Below are 20,574 nucleotides of genomic sequence, written 5' to 3'. Positions count from 1 at the left end.
TTTCTACAACCTGACGCGGAGGTCCCAGCCTCTGATCCCGAGGAGACAGCAAACGATACCGTGGAGCCTGAAACATGTAATATGCAACCCACGGTTTCTACGGAAACGCCTTCCCAACACGTGCCATTAACCCGTTCGCGCGCTACTGAGATTCGCGCCCAGGCTTCTGCCGATTTAACAGACGCAAGCCACGCTGACCCTATCCTCCAAACGTCCGCTGACAATGACATTTATACTGTCGAGAAGCTGCTTAAACAGCGTACAAAAAATGGACAGCAACAGTTCCTGGTGAAGTGGAGGGGGTTTCCAATGAGTCAAAATTCTTGGGAGCCAGTTACAAACATTTTAGATAAGCGTCTGATCGAGAAGTTCTACAAAGATCACCCACTCGCACGCCGACCGGACGATCCCGATTATCAGCCCCGAGTCGCGACCTTGATTATCAGTGAGGCCTCCACCCGCGCTCCGATTGTTGCTGCTCTGTTTTGCAATGAGAGCGAACCTGCTTCTCTACTGAAGCCGGCCTTCGACACGTACTCGCATCACGGGTCTAAGGTTGAGACGTTTGAGCCTACCATACACGAAGTTCCTTCTCCCTCTAAGCCGCCCGGGGAAGTCTGGACTCCAACTTCGCTGTCAGTTCATTCTCAGTATCAAGTAAGCTTACATGAAGAGTCCTCAACAGCATATTTGAGGAGCTGTCATGTATCTTTCACAGAGCGTCCTTCCTCAGAGACTGGAGCCGAGTCGAACACAGTTTCCCCGATCCCAGGAAATTTTCCAGCGCGCTTAACTCGTCGCCCTGGAAACGCAAAGATATGGCCGTTTCTGTTTTTCCTTTTGTTGGCCTTTTTGAACCCCGTTTTCACTCAAGAATACGATGAGTCCGGAAAGAGAATTACGTTCTACCCTGATAGTTTAATGGTAGCAACAAACCCGCGACCGTTGATATTCTTTAATGATACCAAGTTAGTCAGTATTCACACAGAACTTAAGACTCTCCCTCGGAGAGGACAGCCAAAGCTTAACATCAGTTGCGATCCTGCACAGGCTGCTTTTTACTCTAAAATACTGGCTTCTATTAGTAGCATTCAGCGTACTACGCATCGATTGTACTCGCTCCAGGGAGTCACTAGCCTTTTGGAATGTGATAGTTTTCTTCGCCGTTTTTATCAGTATTCAACGGGAATCCCTTCACGAATGTTTTGTCCTATGCGCCATTATGCTAATACCCTGCAAGAATGTAAATCTTGGGCCCGCACTAATTGTCGCGTGACGGCCCCTGATGAACTCGCGTGGTTACGCGTCCGACAGCGCCGTAGCCCATTTATATGTCACATGGGGATATTTGGGTTGTTTCGGGCACTGTATCACCTTGTAACCCGAAAAAGCTGTGACCAACCGCAAAGACCTGACTTATTTAACGTTCTGCGCGAATCCGCCGACGCGATGTCTGTTAATCAGCAACTTACGCGCGTAGTCAATGGAAAAGTTACGTATCTTGTCAAAACAACAGATCTCCTTAGTACAAAAGTAAAACAATTAATTGGATCAATGCGGGATATGGACCGTTCTTTTACCACCTGGAACCGACAGATTCGGACACAGTTTAAAAAGGAACAATGTCATTACCAAGCAAATATGGAATTTTTGTCACTCTATTCTCTTCAGGTGAACCGTGCCATGAGTTCCATGCTACGCTTAAATGAAATTGAAGATATTTTGCGCCAGCTGTCGTATCTTACCCGCAAGACTTTAATTAGTTTTGCCGACTTACCGCGTTTTCTTACAATGGAGCTAAACGTCCGCTTAGCTGCGATACCAGCACTAGCTCATACTTTAGACGCCCTCAAATCAGGATTTTCAACCATTATACAACCCCTGGTTGATTACGAATTTCAACAACATAAGAAGCTGCAAATAAATTTGCTATTTACACTGCCTGAGATTTCTTCCACGAAATCTCTTTGCACTGTAGAACAATTGCGACCAATTACATACAAACACAAAGGACATTGTTTTGGTGGACCGGTTTCTTTTGACGATTTACTATTGTTGACATGTGATACCCAACGCTTTCTCCTTAAAGCACCGGAATTAGAAAAATGTTACCAGGACGATACTACAATTTTATGTCCGGAGAATATTCTTCACACAGTTCAGCAACCGACGTGGCTTGGCTTACCCTGGACGCCAACTTCTAAAGTAGCCTTTCGCCGATTTCACAAACTTCGTTCGCATTGTCGTCATACCCCGCTAATGCTGTTACTTGGGGGACGTTATTTTTTAAGCACTGGTTCCCACAACCTCACCTTGTATTCGCCGGGTTACACACAACACTTATCATTGTCTCCCTTATCCATTATTCACGTCCCTTGTAACACGTCCTTTCAATACCAAAAAGGGGGTCTGGGAACTTGTCCTTCCACCTTGCGGTATTCAATTCCAGTTTTCCAAAACAATCGCTTTACTTATGTTCCCTGGCTTAGTACACCTGCCTCTACAATTAATATTTCTGCCCCTAATTTTCCGGTTCCCTCTGACTTTACGTTAGATAACACTACTCTCATTTCCTTAGATCACACCTACAATCTGCTCGATCACTCTCTCACCCAGCGTCTCACAAAACTCCGAGAAGACATTTCTCACTTACAAACAACCTCTACAACCACCGTGAACGACATTTTCACTTATCTAACATTTGCTTTAACAATCCTCAATTGTTTTGTGTTGCTCATTTTTGTTCGTCGTCTTCGGCAACCATTACAGTTACCTACCATTTCTCTCTCTACACGTGATACTACCACAGACGACTAATTTCTTTATCTTCCTTTCCTTTTGTTACCATTCTCATACACAGCTTTAACCCTTGCCAACCCCGGTACTTACACCTATCTTATTTAGCGATCCTCTTTCTTTTGCCGACTTTTTTTTGTTGTTGTTGTTTTCTTTTTCCTTTTTGTTTCTTTGTCCTTCCTGGTTTGAGCACATGTTATCCGCTATATATTCCACCGTTATTCGCTGTTCTTTCACCCTTCTCTACGGAGTTCATTCACGATTTACACTGTTTCCAGTATATTCTACGTCCCAACGTTTTCTTTTATCATGCCTCGTTCGTTCGCCAGGACACATTTGAACATCAGCGTTACAAGTGGCAGAGGACGCCCCGCGGTGGTTCAGACAACCAAACGAAATATCCAGGAGCTATCCTGTATCAGCGCTTTTGTCCAAGCACGAATACGGTCTCCACTGACCAGGTGTAAAAATCGGGGCTGTGCACGTCGCGTACACCCTAGATCATACCTCTGTTACGACAGCAGGCACCTTCACTCGGCCGAGTGCCAGGGGATTATGGTGGCCCTCCTTGATGATACCCTCCTCGATTATCGGACGACCTATCCCTTTCTACTGGTGGTCGACGTGGCCCTTTATCTTCTCCTAGAAAAGGAGTACTTTCAGAGGCAGATTGGAACATATGCCCTCCTGAATTTGCAAGAGTCCTACTTTTCGACAGACTTTCTTCTCGTTGTCTACGACCTCTTCACCAATAATCACGAAGACTTTGCTCGTTATTTATACGTGCAATATTGCTCCCGGGCGTCGACGATTGTGACCGCGGCCCACAACCTTTATCCGTCTCTTTTCCACGGAACTGGTTTCTTCTGGGGAGAACCGTGACATTTTATGTACTTTTATAAGTTGCAATTCTTTTTTTTTTTTTCGTAATTTTCTGTTCCTGACATTTTCCTCGCCTTATTTAATCTATGTTCGTAGTTTATTTACGTAATTCGCCTTTCGCTTTTCAATTTACAAATCTTTCTTACTTTTCATTGAACCCCCGAGGCCACTATATTTCGGCTAGTTCGGTTTATGCCGCGGTTCAGGCACAAAAGCAAATACAAAATTTCAAAAACCAGAAAATCAAATATAAAATTTCAACATAAGTTTTTAATATTTTCAAGTCGCTGTGCTTTTTCTTAAGTTTTCGCGTATATTTTTATCGTTTTTTTTTCTTCTAATCAGCTGAGGACAGCTGAGACTTAAGGTGGGAGGAATGTGAAGAGATAATTTATTGTTATTCAGTTATTTTGCTTTCGCTGATAAAAATATGAAAAGCCAATGTAGAAATCATTTATTCTTAGTCTTAACTTCTTTAAGCTGTACACAACCTGTTGATTTATTGAGCGTAAACTTATTTGTCGAGTCATAATTGTATTTAGTCTTTAAACTGTAATCAACCTGTAAGAAGCCGTTATCCACCTGTGTAGCTTTTGAAAGTAATTAATGTTTCAAAGCAAGCTTGGGTTTCCACCAATAGTCTTGTAGAAATGATTGTTGTGCTCTGTATTTTGACTCGTTGAGTTGTGATGTAATCTGTATCGCGTCATCAACTTAGAGTATTTACACCGGTGTTTTGTAAGATTTTCTTTGGTTATGTTCCTGACTCTACCCGCAGTATAGTCTTGGATTAAACTTCTACGTTGGACCCAAGTTCTGTTGTGATCATTGTCTCAAGGGTATTCAGCAGGCGTAAGAGATTCCGTGCCTTTCCGCAGCCAGCGAGTGTCCCCAGGAGAAGGCCTTTCCCAGAGAGTTTTAGAGTTTTTCCCCGTCCGTCAGTTTTCCCTTTTGTGAAGGCAAAACCTGTTTTCACACTGGTGGAGAAACCGGGCAGTGTGAAAACAGGTTTTGCCTTCACAAAAGGGAAAACTGACGGACGGGGAAAAACTCTAAAACTCTCTGGGAAAGGCCTTCTCCTGGGGACACTCGCTGGCTGCGGAAAGGCACGGAATCTCTTACGCCTGCTGAATACCCTTGAGACAATGATCACAACAGAACTTGGGTCCAACGTAGAAGTTTAATCCAAGACTATACTGCGGGTAGAGTCAGGAACATAACCAAAGAAAATCTTACAAAACACCGGTGTAAATACTCTAAGTTGATGACGCGATACAGATTACATCACAACTCAACGAGTCAAAATACAGAGCACAACAATCATTTCTACAAGACTATTGGTGGAAACCCAAGCTTGCTTTGAAACATTAATTACTTTCAAAAGCTACACAGGTGGATAACGGCTTCTTACAGGTTGATTACAGTTTAAAGACTAAATACAATTATGACTCGACAAATAAGTTTACGCTCAATAAATCAACAGGTTGTTTACAGCTTAAAGAAGTTAAGACTAAGAATAAATGATTTCTACATTGGCATTTCATATTTTTATCAGCGAAAGCAAAATAACTGAATAACAATAAATTATCTCTTCACAATGAATACAGGAGAAAGTTAAAAATAATTTTGGCGACTCCCAGCTCAAAGAAACACCCTGAAGGTACTGTTTCCTGGAAGCTTCGCTTGAATTCGAGAAAGAAAAAAGAGATAACCCAAGAAGGAAACTCGTCTCTTCCCTAGTGGAGTTTGTTTTTTCTTGACCCTCTTTGCTAAACTGGGAAATTTTCTAAATTATACCACTACATGAGAAATTTCAGCAGTTTGATTGGCTTAGAACAGTGGTATTTCAGCTTAATTTGAAATACCCACATTTGAAAATTACAAACCTTTTGCTGGTAGTAGTATAAACAAATAATAGCATGTTTTGTACATGATATTTGGCGTAAATACCACTGGTGATATTTCAAAGTTGTCTCAAGTTTCACTCGCCTAACGGCTTGGAAATTACGTATAACAATTTATCACTCGTGGTATTTATGCCAAATATCACTACAAATCATGCTATTACCTATACGTATACTTAAAAATCCCTCTCTCTTCGTGTAAGGGATTACGCATCATATTGCTTTGCCTTGCCTTGATGATGTCAAAACAAAATATAAGACAAAATAAGCCAAAACTTCGATTGGGTCAAAGTCAAAATTTTAAAAGCAAAGCATTTTCGATACCAATATAGTCTCACCATTGCAACTCACTACAGCCTACAGGCATTCGGTGGGCTGAAAGCGGAAGAATTTATAATAACAAATAACTCAATCACACCAGCAAGAAAATACAATAAACAACCGCAAATAAGAACCTTGTGGATTAAGAACTTCCTGGCAGAAAGTTGCCACTTTGATCCGGCAGGTTCGTATATGTGGGTTAAAAATAATTCATTTACCAAAAAAAGTTATTCCCATATGCTCTTTCGTGTCACAAACCTATTTTCTTGGATGATTGACATATTTTTTACGTGGCCAAAAACTTGATGATGTAGATGAAAAGGAAAGTTGCGTTAGAAGAAGTAAAGGGCAGATGGTATGATTTTTTTTTTTTAACCAAGCGAAGTGGTATGTGAACGAAAGCGTGGAACCCGAACGCAGTGGAACCCTATCCATATTTTAGAGGTCATCATTCGAGTTCTGTAGAAAAAAAAGGAAGATAGAAAATGATTGCTCACGCCGGTAAGGTATGACTCTTTACTTAAAACACAAATTCGTGGAGGAGAGGGGTAGACTTTTCGCCCATCCTCTCATAGTAGTGCCACTACATACAATTTAATATGAAGCAAGTTTCTGCAAATGAAACCTTTGGTTTATGGACGCTCTCCCAAACATACATGTATACATGTATATATAGGCGCTAGGAGTTAAAGGAAGTTTTCCCCTTCCTATCTGGAATGATTGATTTATTAGTTAATAGTTGTGTCCACTTTCAGCTCACACGTGCCGGGTGCGAGGCTGCATACAAGACTTTGGCCCCAAATTAGAATAAAGAGTCAGACGAGAGCAGGGATTCACACACGAAATAATTATTTTTTAAGTGTGAAAATAGTTTCTTTTTTTTTCTTTTTTTCATCCAAGAGAGTTGCTTCCACTTTCTGCTCTAACACAATGCACCTGCCAGATGCGAGGATGAATACAAGACGTTGGCCAGACATTACGAGAGCAGGGATTTCGTTTCACTCCGAACGCAACGTGGTCCTGTTCAGTTTGACATGTAACGTCCGGCATTTTGCACACGAAATAATTATTTTTTAAGCGTGAAAATCGTTTCTATTTACCATTATTCGACATTAAGCATTTTATAATGCCATAAAAAAAACCTTTCCGGTTAATCATTTTTTTTCCACGCAACGCAGGAAATTACATTTTGAGAACGCAATTTTAAAAATTTCCTGGGTAACATGTCCCCGGACACTCCCACAAGCTAGTGCCTCCGACACTCAACGTTCGCGCATGCTGAGCCTCTTCATCTGGTACTAGCAAATGCCACCGAAAACCCTGCGAGAGTCGTAAAACTTTATCTCCTTGTTGTGAGACGCTGGTCAAGTACAAATTCTAATCTTAATAAATTCAAAATTGCTCGGGAAATATCATTGTTTGCCGCATTCTAGTTAGTACCTTGGAAACCGAGTGTAGTAGAATTTTCTAAATCTATTTTAAAAAGGTCCTCAGTGGAATATTAAAAATGTGCTTTGGCCGCATTATATTGCGTAAAGCTGACTTTTGACTGAAATTGAACTGATCCTGGTATAGAAGAACATCCTGTCCTTCTTTCTACGGTATAAATCCCTAACATTTTGTGAAAAACTCTTTATATTTACTAGTAATGCTGAGATGATGGCGCTAAAATGTTTCGCATGTTCGTAAGGTATGTTTTTGCACTACAATAATTTTTGCGATATATTTTGTTCCTTTTCATGGTGCTTAGCAACTGCATCTTTTTCTGGTATGGGGTGTAAGGAAATTTCATACGAAAAAATAGGCAAACAATAGCTTTTATCTAAACACCTTTTACGGCTTAATAATACATGCAAATGGCCTCAAAATGGTATCAAAGCAGTTATTTATGGCTTTAATGATGTGTAGCAAAATTGCAAATATCACAGCATAGAGTATAAACACCCGCGAATAAGAACCTATTACTTTTTTGAAGCCTGGCAAAATAGGGTCTTGTAAAAGAGTGTACATATGGGCAATTTACGCTGAGTAGGTTCTTAATTAGGTTTTTAATTCTTATGAGAAAGATAGCAGATTGTTGATTGCAATGACAGTATTTATTCGCGATACAAAAATTGTGAATAAATATAATAATTTTTAATACAAGTTTATTGTTTTAAAAATTCTCCTAAGTAAAAAGCCATATCTTAAGTTGCATCAGCAGTTGGGAATCTCAAAATACAGAAGACATACTGTATAATTTAAATTAAAATCCTATTTACAATTAATTCGCTTAAAAAAAAGAAAAAACTACTCATTCAAAAACACTATTTACAATTCCTGTCGAATTAAAAGCACTTAATTTAGCTTAAAAAAAAGTTAATGTAACTAAGAAAAGAAGACCAATTGACCAATTGTTATTCTCAATTATTCTCAATTTACACCTTTGGTCTTCACCACAACTGGCGGAATGGGAAAGGAGTGCTTGAAGTATCATAGCCGTTTAGCACAGCTGATTGCCATCAAAAAAGGGGAGCAGTATGCCAAAACCATCTCATGGATCAGAACCAGAACCTCATTCGCACTCTTGAGATCTGCGTTGGTTTGTCTTCCAGGCTCTAGGACAAGAAGAGTGCTATGTGACATTAAGAATGTTGATATAGACGTCGAAGTTGTTGAAGGAGCCATTAAATCGGACTATTGATGTGTTTCCTCACTTCATATATATCTTATTATTTCATTATTATTATTACTATTTTTTTTTGTTTTTTAGCAGTTGAAAGAAACTTTTGAATTTTAGAGGTTGACAGGTTTTTTTTATTGAAAAGAAATGTTTTTTTAAATCGAAAAAATTTTCTTAGTTAAAGTAACTTTTTTTAAGCTAAATTAAGTGCTTTTTAAATCGACAGAAATTGTAAATAGTGTTTTTGAATGAATAGTTTTTTCTTTTTTTTAAGCGAATTAATTGTAAATAGGATTTTAATTTAAATTATACAGTATGTCTTCTGTATTTTGAGATTCCCAACTGCTGATGCAACTTAAGATATGGCTTTTTACTTAGGAGAATTTTTAAAACAATAAACTTGTATTAAAAATTATTATATTTATTCAAAATTATCGCGAATAAATACTGTCATTGCAATCAACAATCTGCTATCTTTCTCATAAGAGTTAAGAACCTAATTAAGAACCTACTCAGCGTAAATTGCCCATATGTACACTCTTTTACAAGACCCTATTTTGCCAGGCTTCAAAAAAGTAATAGGTTCTTATTCGCGGGTGTTTATACTCTATGCTGTGATATTTGCAATTTTGCTACACATCATTAAAGCCATAAATAACTGCTTTGATACCATTTTGAGGCCATTTGCATGTATTATTAAGCCGTAAAAGGTGTTTAGATAAAAGCTATTGTTTGCCTATTTTTTCGTGTGAAATTTCCTTACACCCCATACCAGAAAAAGATGCAGTTGCTAAGCACCATGAAAAGGAACAAAATATATCGCAAAAATTATTGTAGTGCAAAAACATACCTTACGAACATTCGAAACATTTTAGCGCCATCATCTCAGCATTACTAGTAAATGTAGAGAGTTTTCCACAAAATGTTAGGGATTTATACCGTAGAAAGAGGGACAGGATGTTCTTCTATACCAGGATCAGTTCAATTTCAGTCAAAAGTTAGCTTTACGCAATATAATGCGGCCAAAGCACATTTTTAATATTCCACTGAGGACCTTTTTAAAATAGATTTAGAAAATTCTACTACACTCGGTTTCCAAGGTACTAACTAGAATGCGGCAAACAATGATATTTCCCGAGCAATTTTGAATTTATTAAGATTAGAATTTGTACTTGACCAGCGTCTCACAACAAGGAGATAAAGTTTTACGACTCTCGCAGGGTTTTCGGTGGCATTTTGCTAGTACCAGATGAAGAGGCTCAGCATGCGCGAACGTTGAGTGTCGGAGGCACTAGCTTGTGGGAGTGTCCGGGGACATGTTACCCAGGAAATTTTTAAAATTGCGTTCTCAAAATGTAATTTCCTGCGTTGCGTGGAAAAAAAATGATTAACCGGAAAGGTTTTTTTTATGGCATTATAAAATGCTTAATGTCGAATAATGGTAAATAGAAACGATTTTCACGCTTAAAAAATAATTATTTCGTGTGCAAACTGCCGGACGTTACATGTCAAACTGAACAGGACCATGTTGCGTTCGGAGTGAAACGAAATCCCTGCTCTCGTAATGTCTGGCCAACGTCTTGTATTCATCCTTGCATCTGGCTGGTGCATTGTGTTAGAGCAGAAAGTGGAAGCAACTCTCTTGGATGAAAAAAAGAAAAAAAAGAAACTATTTTCACACTTAAAAAATAATTATTTCGTGTGTGAATCCCTGCTCTCGTCTGACTCTTTATTCTAATTTTGGGGCCAAAGTCTTGTATGCAGCCTCGCACCCGGCACGTGTGAGCTGAAAGTGGACACAACTATTAACTAATAAATCAATCATTCCAGCTAGGAAGGGGAAAACTTCCTTTAACTCCTAGCGCCTGACGATATATACATGTATACATGTATGTTTGGGAGAGCGTCCATAAACCAAAGGTTTCATTTGCAGAAACTTGCTTCATATTAAATTGTATGTAGTGGCACTACTATGAGAGGATGGGCGAAAAATCTACCCCTCTCCTCCACGAATTTGTGTTTTAAGTAAAGAGTCATACCTTACCGGCGTGAGCAATCATTTTCTATCTTCCTTTTTTTTCTACAGAACTCGAGTGATGACCTCTAAAATATGGACAGGGTTCCACTGCGTTCGGGTTCCACGCTTTCGTTCACATACCACTTCGCTTGGTTAAAAAAAAAAAATCATACCACCTCCCCTTTACTTCTTCGAACGCAACTTTCCTTTTCATCTACATCATCAAGTTTTTGGCCACGTAAAAAATATGTCAATCATCCAAGAAAATAGGTTTGTGACACGAAAGAGCATATGGGAATAACTTTTTTTGGTAACTCGCTTGTACACATTTGTATGACTTAAAAATTAACAAATTATACAAGGAAGTATTCAGCTAGAAACTTGAAAACATCCCATACAATATTTTCTATTTTGATGAAACGTGTGTCCTGTGGCGCGCGGTAACCATGCAAAACTTTTAAGTTCCACAAACTTCATTAGGTTACAATATTGGTAGTGCTTATGATGGACATAACTTGACTGAGATAACTTGAAGTGTCGTTCAAGTACCTTCAAGAAACAAAAGCTGTTTTTAAAGAAGAGGGTGGCTTGAGCAGTTTTCTTCCTTCATAAAAAGTAGGATGTCTGTGCAGACTGTCCAGCCATCCTGATCTCGTTGGGATTCTTCCGATTTCGCTTGAAAATCCAGAATCCCGACCAACATTACCCTGCGAAGAGAGGCTACATTTTCGCTGTGTGAGCTGGCTTGAGAAATACGGGGAATGGATGTTCGTCCGAGCATTAGACTCCCACGGGTGTGTGATTATTGATATTTATTTAGTCTTCAGTTGTTGTGATCCTCAGCTAGTATTGAAATTACTGAACGGGAGCTACGCTTTTAAGCTTTGTCAATCATCCGAAGGAAATTTTGGGGCACATAACTGCAACGCAAAATATCCTTCTCAAGCTTACTAGATTACAGTGAACACCCGCATATAAGAACCTGTTTAGCTAAGCAAAATCAAGCAGTTGTTACATGTGGTTTACAGTAAATTATGATAAATATTTTAACCGAAGAGTTTGACTTCGAGATTGTCAATTTTGTTGTTAAAAGAAAATACTGTACCGAACTGTAATTACAAATAGAAGAAATACTGTAATTCGCACGACGAAAACAGTTTTATAAAAAGTAGAGATTGTAACTTTGTCTTCGCGGACCTTGCATAATGGAGATTTGCAATGTACAGATGTGAATAAATACTGTTTATTTAGGGATTAAACACAAGTTTCTGTAGCCTGTACACAGACTTTCTTTTACTTTTCTTTTCGTTCTTTTTCGAAAACATCAGCAAGCACGCGAGAACGAGCGTAGAGGGCGAGAAAGAGAAATACTTCTTCCCCACCCCTACCCCCTCCGCTAACGGTCAATAAATCCCCCGCGGTTTTTATTTTTTATCACGCGTGCTCGACGGACACTAAAGAGAAAATAGAGTGACTGTGAACAGGCTAAAGTTTTTTATTTTTTCTTGTAGTCAACGGCTATATCTCCTTTAGTTAGAAAAAATGGATTGTTGAAACTCTGCCATGAAGAAAAAAAATAATGTTTCACCACTCACCGCACCGTCCTACTTGTAAAAATGGCGCAAAAATTGCACAAGATGAATACAGGAGAAAGTTAAAAATAATTTTGGCGACTCCCAGCTCAAAGAAACACCCTGAAGGTACTGTTTCCTGGAAGCTTCGCTTGAATTCGGGAAAGAAAAAAGAGATAACCCAAGAAGGAGACTCGTCTCTTCCCTAGTGGAGTTTGTTTTTTCTTGACCCTCTTTGCTAAACTGGGAAATTTTCTAAATTATACCACTACATGAGAAATTTCAGCAGTTTGATTGGCTTAGAACAGTGGTATTTCAGCTTAATTTGAAATACCCACATTTGAAAATTACAAACCTTTTGCTGGTAGTAGTATAAACAAATAATAGCATGTTTTGTACATGATATTTGGCGTAAATACCACTGGTGATATTTCAAAGTTGTCTCAAGTTTCACTCGCCTAACGGCTTGGAAATTACGTATAACAATTTATCACTCGTGGTATTTATACCAAATATCACTACAAATCATGCTATTACCTATACGTATACTTAAAGATCTCTCTTCTTATAAGGGATTACGCATCATATTGCTTTGCCTTGCCTTGATGATGTCAAAACAAAATATAAGACAAAATAAGCCAAAACTTCGATTGGGTCAAAGTCAAAATTTTAAAAGCAAAGCATTTTTGATACCAATATATAGTCTCACCATTGCAACTCACTACAGCCTACAGGCATTCAGTGGGCTGAAAGCGGAAGAATTTATAATAACAAATAACTCAATCACACCAGCAAGAAAATACAATAAACAACCGCAAATAAGAACCTTGTGGATTAAGAACTTCCTGGCAGAAAGTTGCCACTTTGATCCGGCAGGTTCGTATATGTGGGTTAAAAATAATTCATTTACCAAAAAAAGTTATTCCCATATGCTCTTTCGTGTCACAAACCTATTTTCTTGGATGATTGACATATTTTTTACGTGGCCAAAAACTTGATGATGTAGATGAAAAGGAAAGTTGCGTTAGAAGAAGTAAAGGGGAGGTGGTATGATTTTTTTTTTTTAACCAAGCGAAGTGGTATGTGAACGAAAGCGTGGAACCCGAACGCAGTGGAACCCTGTCCATATTTTAGAGGTCATCACTCGAGTTCTGTAGAAAAAAAAGGAAGATAGAAAATGATTGCTCACGCCGGTAAGGTATGACTCTTTACTTAAAACACAAATTCGTGGAGGAGAGGGGTAGATTTTTCGCCCATCCTCTCATAGTAGTGCCACTACATACAATTTAATATGAAGCAAGTTTCTGCAAATGAAACCTTTGGTTTATGGACGCTCTCCCAAACATACATGTATACATGTATATATCGTCAGGCGCTAGGAGTTAAAGGAAGTTTTCCCCTTCCTAGCTGGAATGATTGATTTATTAGTTAATAGTTGTGTCCACTTTCAGCTCACACGTGCCGGGTGCGAGGCTGCATACAAGACTTTGGCCCCAAAATTAGAATAAAGAGTCAGACGAGAGCAGGGATTCACACACGAAATAATTATTTTTTAAGTGTGAAAATAGTTTCTTTTTTTTCTTTTTTTCATCCAAGAGAGTTGCTTCCACTTTCTGCTCTAACACAATGCACCAGCCAGATGCGAGGATTAATACAAGACGTTGGCCAGACATTACGAAAGCAGGGATTTCGTTTCACTCCGAACGCAACGTGGTCCTGTTCAGTTTGACATGTAACGTCCGGCAGTTTGCACACGAAATAATTATTTTTTAAGCGTGAAAATCGTTTCTATTTATCATTATTCGACATTAAGCATTTTATAATGCCATAAAAAAACCTTTCCGGTTAATCATTTTTTTTCCACGCAACGCAGGAAATTACATTTTGAGAACGCAATTTTAAAAATTTCCTGGGTAACATGTCCCCGGACACTCCCACAAGCTAGTGCCTCCGACACTCAACGTTCGCGCCTGCTGAGCCTCTTCATCTGGTACTAGCAAATGCCACCGAAAACCCTGCGAGAGTCGTAAAACTTTATCTCCTTGTTGTGAGACGCTGGTCAAGTACAAATTCTAATCTTAATAAATTCAAAATTGCTCGGGAAATATCATTGTTTGCCGCATTCTAGTTAGTACCTTGGAAACCGAGTGTAGTAGAATTTTCTAAATCTATTTTAAAAAGGTCCTCAGTGGAATATTAAAAATGTGCTTTGGCCGCATTATATTGCGTAAAGCTGACTTTTGACTGAAATTGAACTGATCCTGGTATAGAAGAACATCCTGTCCTTCTTTCTACGGTATAAATCCCTAACATTTTTTGAAAACTCTTTATATTTACTAGTACTGCTGAGATGATGGCGCTAAAATGTTTCGCATGTTCGTAAGGTATGTTTTTGCACTACAATAATTTTTGCGACATATTTTGTTCCTTTTCATGGTGCTTAGCAACTGCATCTTTTTCTGGTATAGGGTGTAAGGAAATTTCATACGAAAAAATAGGCAAACAATAGCTTTTATCTAAACACCTTTTACGGCTTAATAATACATGCAAATGGCCTCAAAATGGTATCAAAGCAGTTATTTATGGCTTTAATGATGTGTAGCAAAATTGCAAATATCACAGCATAGAGTATAAACACCCGCGAATAAGAACCTATTACTTTTTTGAAGCCTGGCAAAATAGGGTCTTGTAAAAGAGTGTACATATGGGCAATTTACGCTGAGTAGGTTCTTAATTAGGTTTTTAATTCTTATGAGAAAGATAGCAGATTGTTGATTGCAATGACAGTATTTATTCGCGATACAAAAATTGTGAATAAATATAATAATTTTTAATACAAGTTTATTGTTTTAAAAATTCTCCTAAGTAAAAAGCCATATCTTAAGTTGCATCAGCAGTTGGGAATCTAAAAATACAGAAGACATACTGTATAATTTAAAGTAAAATCCTATTTACAATTAATTCGCTTAAAAAAAAACAACAAAACTATTCATTCAAAAACACTATTTACAATTTCTGTCGATTTAAAAAGCACTTAATTTAGCTTAAAAAAAGTTAATTTAATTTCAGCGTAAATTGCCCATATGTACACTGTCTGGGCGAAAAATCTACCCCTCTCCTCCACGAATTTGTGTTTTAAGTAAAGAGTCATACCTTACCGGCGTGAGCAATCATTTTCTATCTTCCTTTTTTTTCTACAGAACTCGAGTGATGACCTCTAAAATATGGACAGGGTTCCACTGCGTTCGGGTTCCACGCTTTCGTTCACATACCACTTCGCTTGGTTAAAAAAAAAAAATCATACCACCTCCCCTTTACTTCTTCGAACGCAACTTTCCTTTTCATCTACATCATCAAGTTTTTGGCCACGTAAAAAATATGTCAATCATCCAAGAAAATAGGTTTGTGACACGAAAGAGCATATGGGAATAACTTTTTTTGGTAACTCGCTTGTACACATTTGTATGACTTAAAAATTAACAAATTATACAAGGAAGTATTCAGCTAGAAACTTGAAAACATCCCATACAATATTTTCTATTTTGATGAAACGTGTGTCCTGTGGCGCGCGGTAACCATGCAAAACTTTTAAGTTCCACAAACTTCATTAGGTTACAATATTGGTAGTGCTTATGATGGACATAACTTGACTGAGATAACTTGAAGTGTCGTTCAAGTACCTTCAAAAAACAAAAGCTGTTTTTAAAGAAGAGGGTGGCTTAAGCAGCTTCCTTCCTTCATAAAAAGTAGGATGTCTGTGCAGACTGTCCAGCCATCCTGTTCTCGTTGGAATTCTTCCGATTTCGCTTGAAAATCCAGAATCCCGACCAACATTACCCTGCGAAGAGAGGCTACATTTTCGCTGTGTGAGCTGGCTTGAGAAATACGGGGAATGGATGTTCGTCCGAGCATTAGACTCCCACGGGTGTGTGATTATTGATATTTATTTAGTCTTCAGTTGTTGTGACCTTCAGCTAGTATTGAAATTACTGAACGGGAGCTACGCTTTTAGGCTTTGTCAATCATCCGAAAGAAATTTTGGCGCCGTAACTGCAACGCAAAATATCCTTCTCAAGCTTACTAGATTACAGTGAACACCCGCATATAAGAACCTGTTTAGCTAAGCAAAATCAAGCAGTTGTTATATGTGGTTTACAGTAAATTATGATAAATATTTTAACCGAAGAGTTTGACTTCGAGATTGTCAATATGGATATTAAAAGAAAATACTGTACCGAACTGTAATTACAAGTAGAAGAAATACTGTAATTCGCACGACGAAAACAGTTTTATAAAAAGTAGAGATTGTAATTTTGTCTTCGCGGACCGTGCATAATGGCGATTTGCAATGTACAGATGTGAATAAATACTGTTTATTTAGGGACCAAACACAAGTTTCTGTAGCCTGTACACAGACTTTGTTTTACTTTTCTTTTCGTTCTTTTTCGAAAACATCAGCAAGCACGCGAGAACGAGCGTAGAGCGTGGGAAAGAGAAATACTTCTTCCCCACCCCTACCCCCTCCGCTAACGGTCAATAAATCCCCCGCGGTTTTTATTTTTTATCACGCGTGCTCGACGGACTTTAAAGAGGAAATAGAGTGACTGTGAACAGGCTAAAGTTTTTTATTTTTTCTTGTAGACAACGGCTATATCTCCTTTAGTTAGAAAAAATGGATTGTTGAAACTTTGCCATGAAGAAAAAAATGTTTCACCACTCACCGTACCGTCTTACTTGTAAAAATGGCGCAAAAATTGCACCGAAAGATTAACACACACTGCACATGATGAATACAGGAGAAAGTCAAAAATAATTTTGGCGACTCCCAGCTCAAAGAAACACCCTGAAGGTACTGTTTCCTGGAAGCTTCGCTTGAATTCGGGAAAGAAAAAAGAGATAACCCAAGAAGAAACTCGTCTCTTCCCTAGTGGAGTTTGTTTTTTCTTGACCCTCTTTGCTAAACTGGGAAATTTTCTAAATTATACCACTACATGAGAAATTTCAGCAGTTTGATTGGCTTAGAACAGTGGTATTTCAGCTTAATTTGAAATACTTACATGTGAAAATTACAAACCTTTTTCCTGGTAATAGTATAAACAAATAATAGCATGATTTGTACGTGATATTTGGCGTAAATTCCACTGGTGATATTTCAAAGTTGTCTCAAATTTCACTCGCCTAACGACTCGTGAAATTACGTGTAACAATTTATCACTCGTGGTGTTTATGCCAAATATTACTACAAATCATGCTATTACCTATACGTATACTTAAAGATCTCTCTTCTTATAAGGGATTACGCATCATATTGCTTTGCCTTGCCTTGATGATGTCAAAACAAAATATAAAACAAAATAAGCCAATACTTCCATTGGGTCAAAGTCAAAATTTTAAAAGCAAAGCATTTTTGATACCAATATAGTCTCACCGTTATAACTCACTACGGCCTACGTGCATTCAGTGAGCTGAAAGCGGAAGAATTTGTAATAACAAATAACTCAGTCACACCAGCAAGACAATATTATAAACAACCGCGAATGAGAACCTTGTGGATTAAGAACTTCCTGGCAGAAAGTTGCCACTTTTATCAAGCAGATTCTTATATGTGGGTTAAAAATAATTCATGATAAATAATTTAACCAAGGTGGGTAACTTTGAGATTGTAAATTGAAGTATATAATTGAAGTACAACAAGAACACAAGAACATGCTGTACCAGACTGTATATAAATTCGTTAATAGTTTTGTTATGGTTATAATGATACGATAACAATGTTATTATTATTATCATAATTATTATTATTTGTATTATTATTACTATTGTTATTCTCAATTATTATTTTATTTATTCACAATTATTGCGAATAGATACTGTGATTGCAATCAACAATCTGCTCTCATAAGAATTAAGAACCTAATTAAGAACCTACTGAGCCTAAATTGTCAATATGTACTCTCTTTTACAAGACCCTATTTTGCAGTTGCTAAGCACCATGAAAAGGAACAAAAAATATCACAGAAAATATTGTAGTGCAAAATCATACCCCACGAACATGCGAAACATTTTAGCGCCATCATCTCAGCGTTACTAGTAAATATAAAGAGTTTTTCACAAAATGTTAGGGATTTATACCGTAGAAAGAAGGACAGGATGTTCTTCTATACCAGGATCAGTTCAATTTTAGTCAAAAGTCAGCTTTACGCAATATAATGCGCCCAAAGCACTTTTTTATATTCCATTGAGGACCATTTTTAAATAGATTAAGAAAATTCTATTACACTCGGTTTCTAAGGTACTAACTAGAATGTGGCAAACAATGATATTTACCGAGTAATTTTGATTTTATTAAGGTTAGAATTTGTACTTGACGAGCGTCTCACAACAAGGAGATAAAGTTTTACGACTCTCGCAGGGTTTTCGGTGGCATTTGCTAGTACCAGATGAAGAGGCTCAGCAGGAACGAACGTTGAGTGTCGGAGGCACTAGCTTGTGGGAGTGTCCGGGGACATGTTACCCAGGAAATTTTTAAAATTGCGTTCTCAAAATGTAATTTCCTTCGTTGCGTGGAAAAGAAATGATTAACCGGAAAGGTTTTTTTTTATGGCATTATAAAATGCTTAATGGCGAATAAATGAGAAATAGAAACGATTTTCACACTTAAAAAAAATAATTATTTCGTGTGCAAAATGCCGGACGTTACATGTCAAACTGAACAGGACCACGTTGCGTTCGGAGTGAAACGAAATCCCTGCTCTCGTAATGTCGGGCCAAAGTCTTGTATTCAGCCTCGCACCTGGCACGTGCATTGTGTGAGAGCAGAAAGTAAGCAACTCTCAGCTAATAAATCAATCATTCCAGCGAAACTTCCTTATACTTCCCTTGCGCTAAACGATATATATACATGTGTGTTAGGGAGAGCGGCCATAAATCAGAGATTTCATTTGCAGAAACTTGCTTCATATTAGAAGACTGTGAAGGTTTACGGAAACTTTTGGACTTGCGCACAGGCAGGTGAGTTTTGAAGCGGGAAGTAAGAGTGATTAAACTTTTTCTAGTTCAAATTGGACAGGAACTTTTCAGGGCAAACTTCTTTTGTCTAAAATTATTTTGTATGTGCTATTTTGTTTTGTAGGAAGATCTGATCATGTCACGTCTTATTTTGGTTTTTCTTGCGTTGATTTTGATCGTCTCCTTTGTGCACGGACGAAGGTTTGTGAGTTATGAATGTACTCTTGTTTTCTTTAGACTTGAGCTAACTAATATGTTATGTCAAACTTTTCCGAAACGAACATGTGCCCCGTATGTAACTGGGAGATAATAAGATATGGGCGATTCCTTGCCGAAATCAATCACAGTCGTTTTTTTTTAATCAGTAAGCAAATCGGTAAAGTGTGGCGTAAGAGTGTTACGTGCGAAGCGCGCGAGCCTCACAGTAGGGCGTGTGAGGCATCTCTCTTCAGTCTCGCTCTCTGTTTTCAGCCTCGTTCCAGACCTTTTGTTTGACTACTCGCGGGTACTTGAGTACGCAAAAATAAGGACTGTTTTGCAGTCTAGTTCGGATTTGAAAGTGGGAAGATTTCTACTGCATTTTGTTTAACAAATATGTCAATTCATATTAGGAGAACCTAGTTAAAAGGCTTTATAAGGCAGATGCATAAACAGAAAATGACTAAGTTGAGATCGCGAAGATTTCATTTGCCCAAAAGTGACTAAGATGGGGTCTATAACTGGCCAAAAAATAGATTATAATGGGTAGGCGCCCTGGGAGGCCAGCGGCACAAAACTTATTTTAAATGACGGGAGGTTGAACTGCATTGGCCCCAGCAAATGTCTGTATGAAGTGATTATTTTTGTATGAAAAAGAATTATAAACTTCATACAAAAAAAAACTTTAAACAGGCTTCTTTTTTCCTCACTTATGTTTTAGTGCTGACCGTGAGAATGAGGATGAGTCGAGCACTCGTTATAGTAATAAAAAGCAGAAGCTGAGGAATCTTGATTCCTACATTGATTTGTTGCATGCCAACAAAGCTGAAGAAAAGCCGCAGACCTTCTTCTGCCCACCTTTTTGTTGGGGCTGAGGCACCGAGTAACTAGCCACAGGAAACAATCTGGAAGTACCCACAAGAAAGTCATAAGTAATCGGGTTTTTGTAGTTGTAATGAAAAACTGTATGGAAGTAAAGCAAAATAAAATGTGATGACTTGTCCTGGGTCCATTCAGGTCGACTGCTCTCTTTCTTTTTTTTAAAAAATACGAATGTGTTATTTTGAGGCTGAATTGAGATCATATCGGTCGCGGATCCAGACGTCGAAGTGAGTGGGGAGGTGCTATCCTGCGTAGTAGGCGCTTGGAAGTATTTGGGCACGTTCAAATTTTCGATATAACGTGTGTTATAGTCTCAAATGTCGCAATGACAAT

General features: G+C 38.2%; 1 long non-coding RNA gene across 1 annotated transcript; it reads left to right on the top strand.

The window, feature by feature from the left end:
• The first annotated feature begins 19,055 nt into the window (after positions 1–19,055).
• On the top strand, positions 19,056–20,372 carry LOC140929896 (uncharacterized). The gene is made up of 3 exons (XR_012164813.1): positions 19,056–19,164; positions 19,286–19,362; positions 20,081–20,372. It is a non-coding gene; the product is annotated as an uncharacterized lncRNA (long non-coding RNA).
• The last annotated feature ends 202 nt before the right edge of the window (positions 20,373–20,574 follow it).

The sequence above is a fragment of the Porites lutea genome, chromosome 3, assembly GCF_958299795.1.
Source record: "Porites lutea chromosome 3, jaPorLute2.1, whole genome shotgun sequence".
NCBI lineage: Eukaryota > Metazoa > Cnidaria > Anthozoa > Scleractinia > Poritidae > Porites > Porites lutea.
The sequence above is the reverse complement of the archived record's forward strand: the minus strand, read 5'-3'. Positions and strand labels throughout refer to the sequence as shown.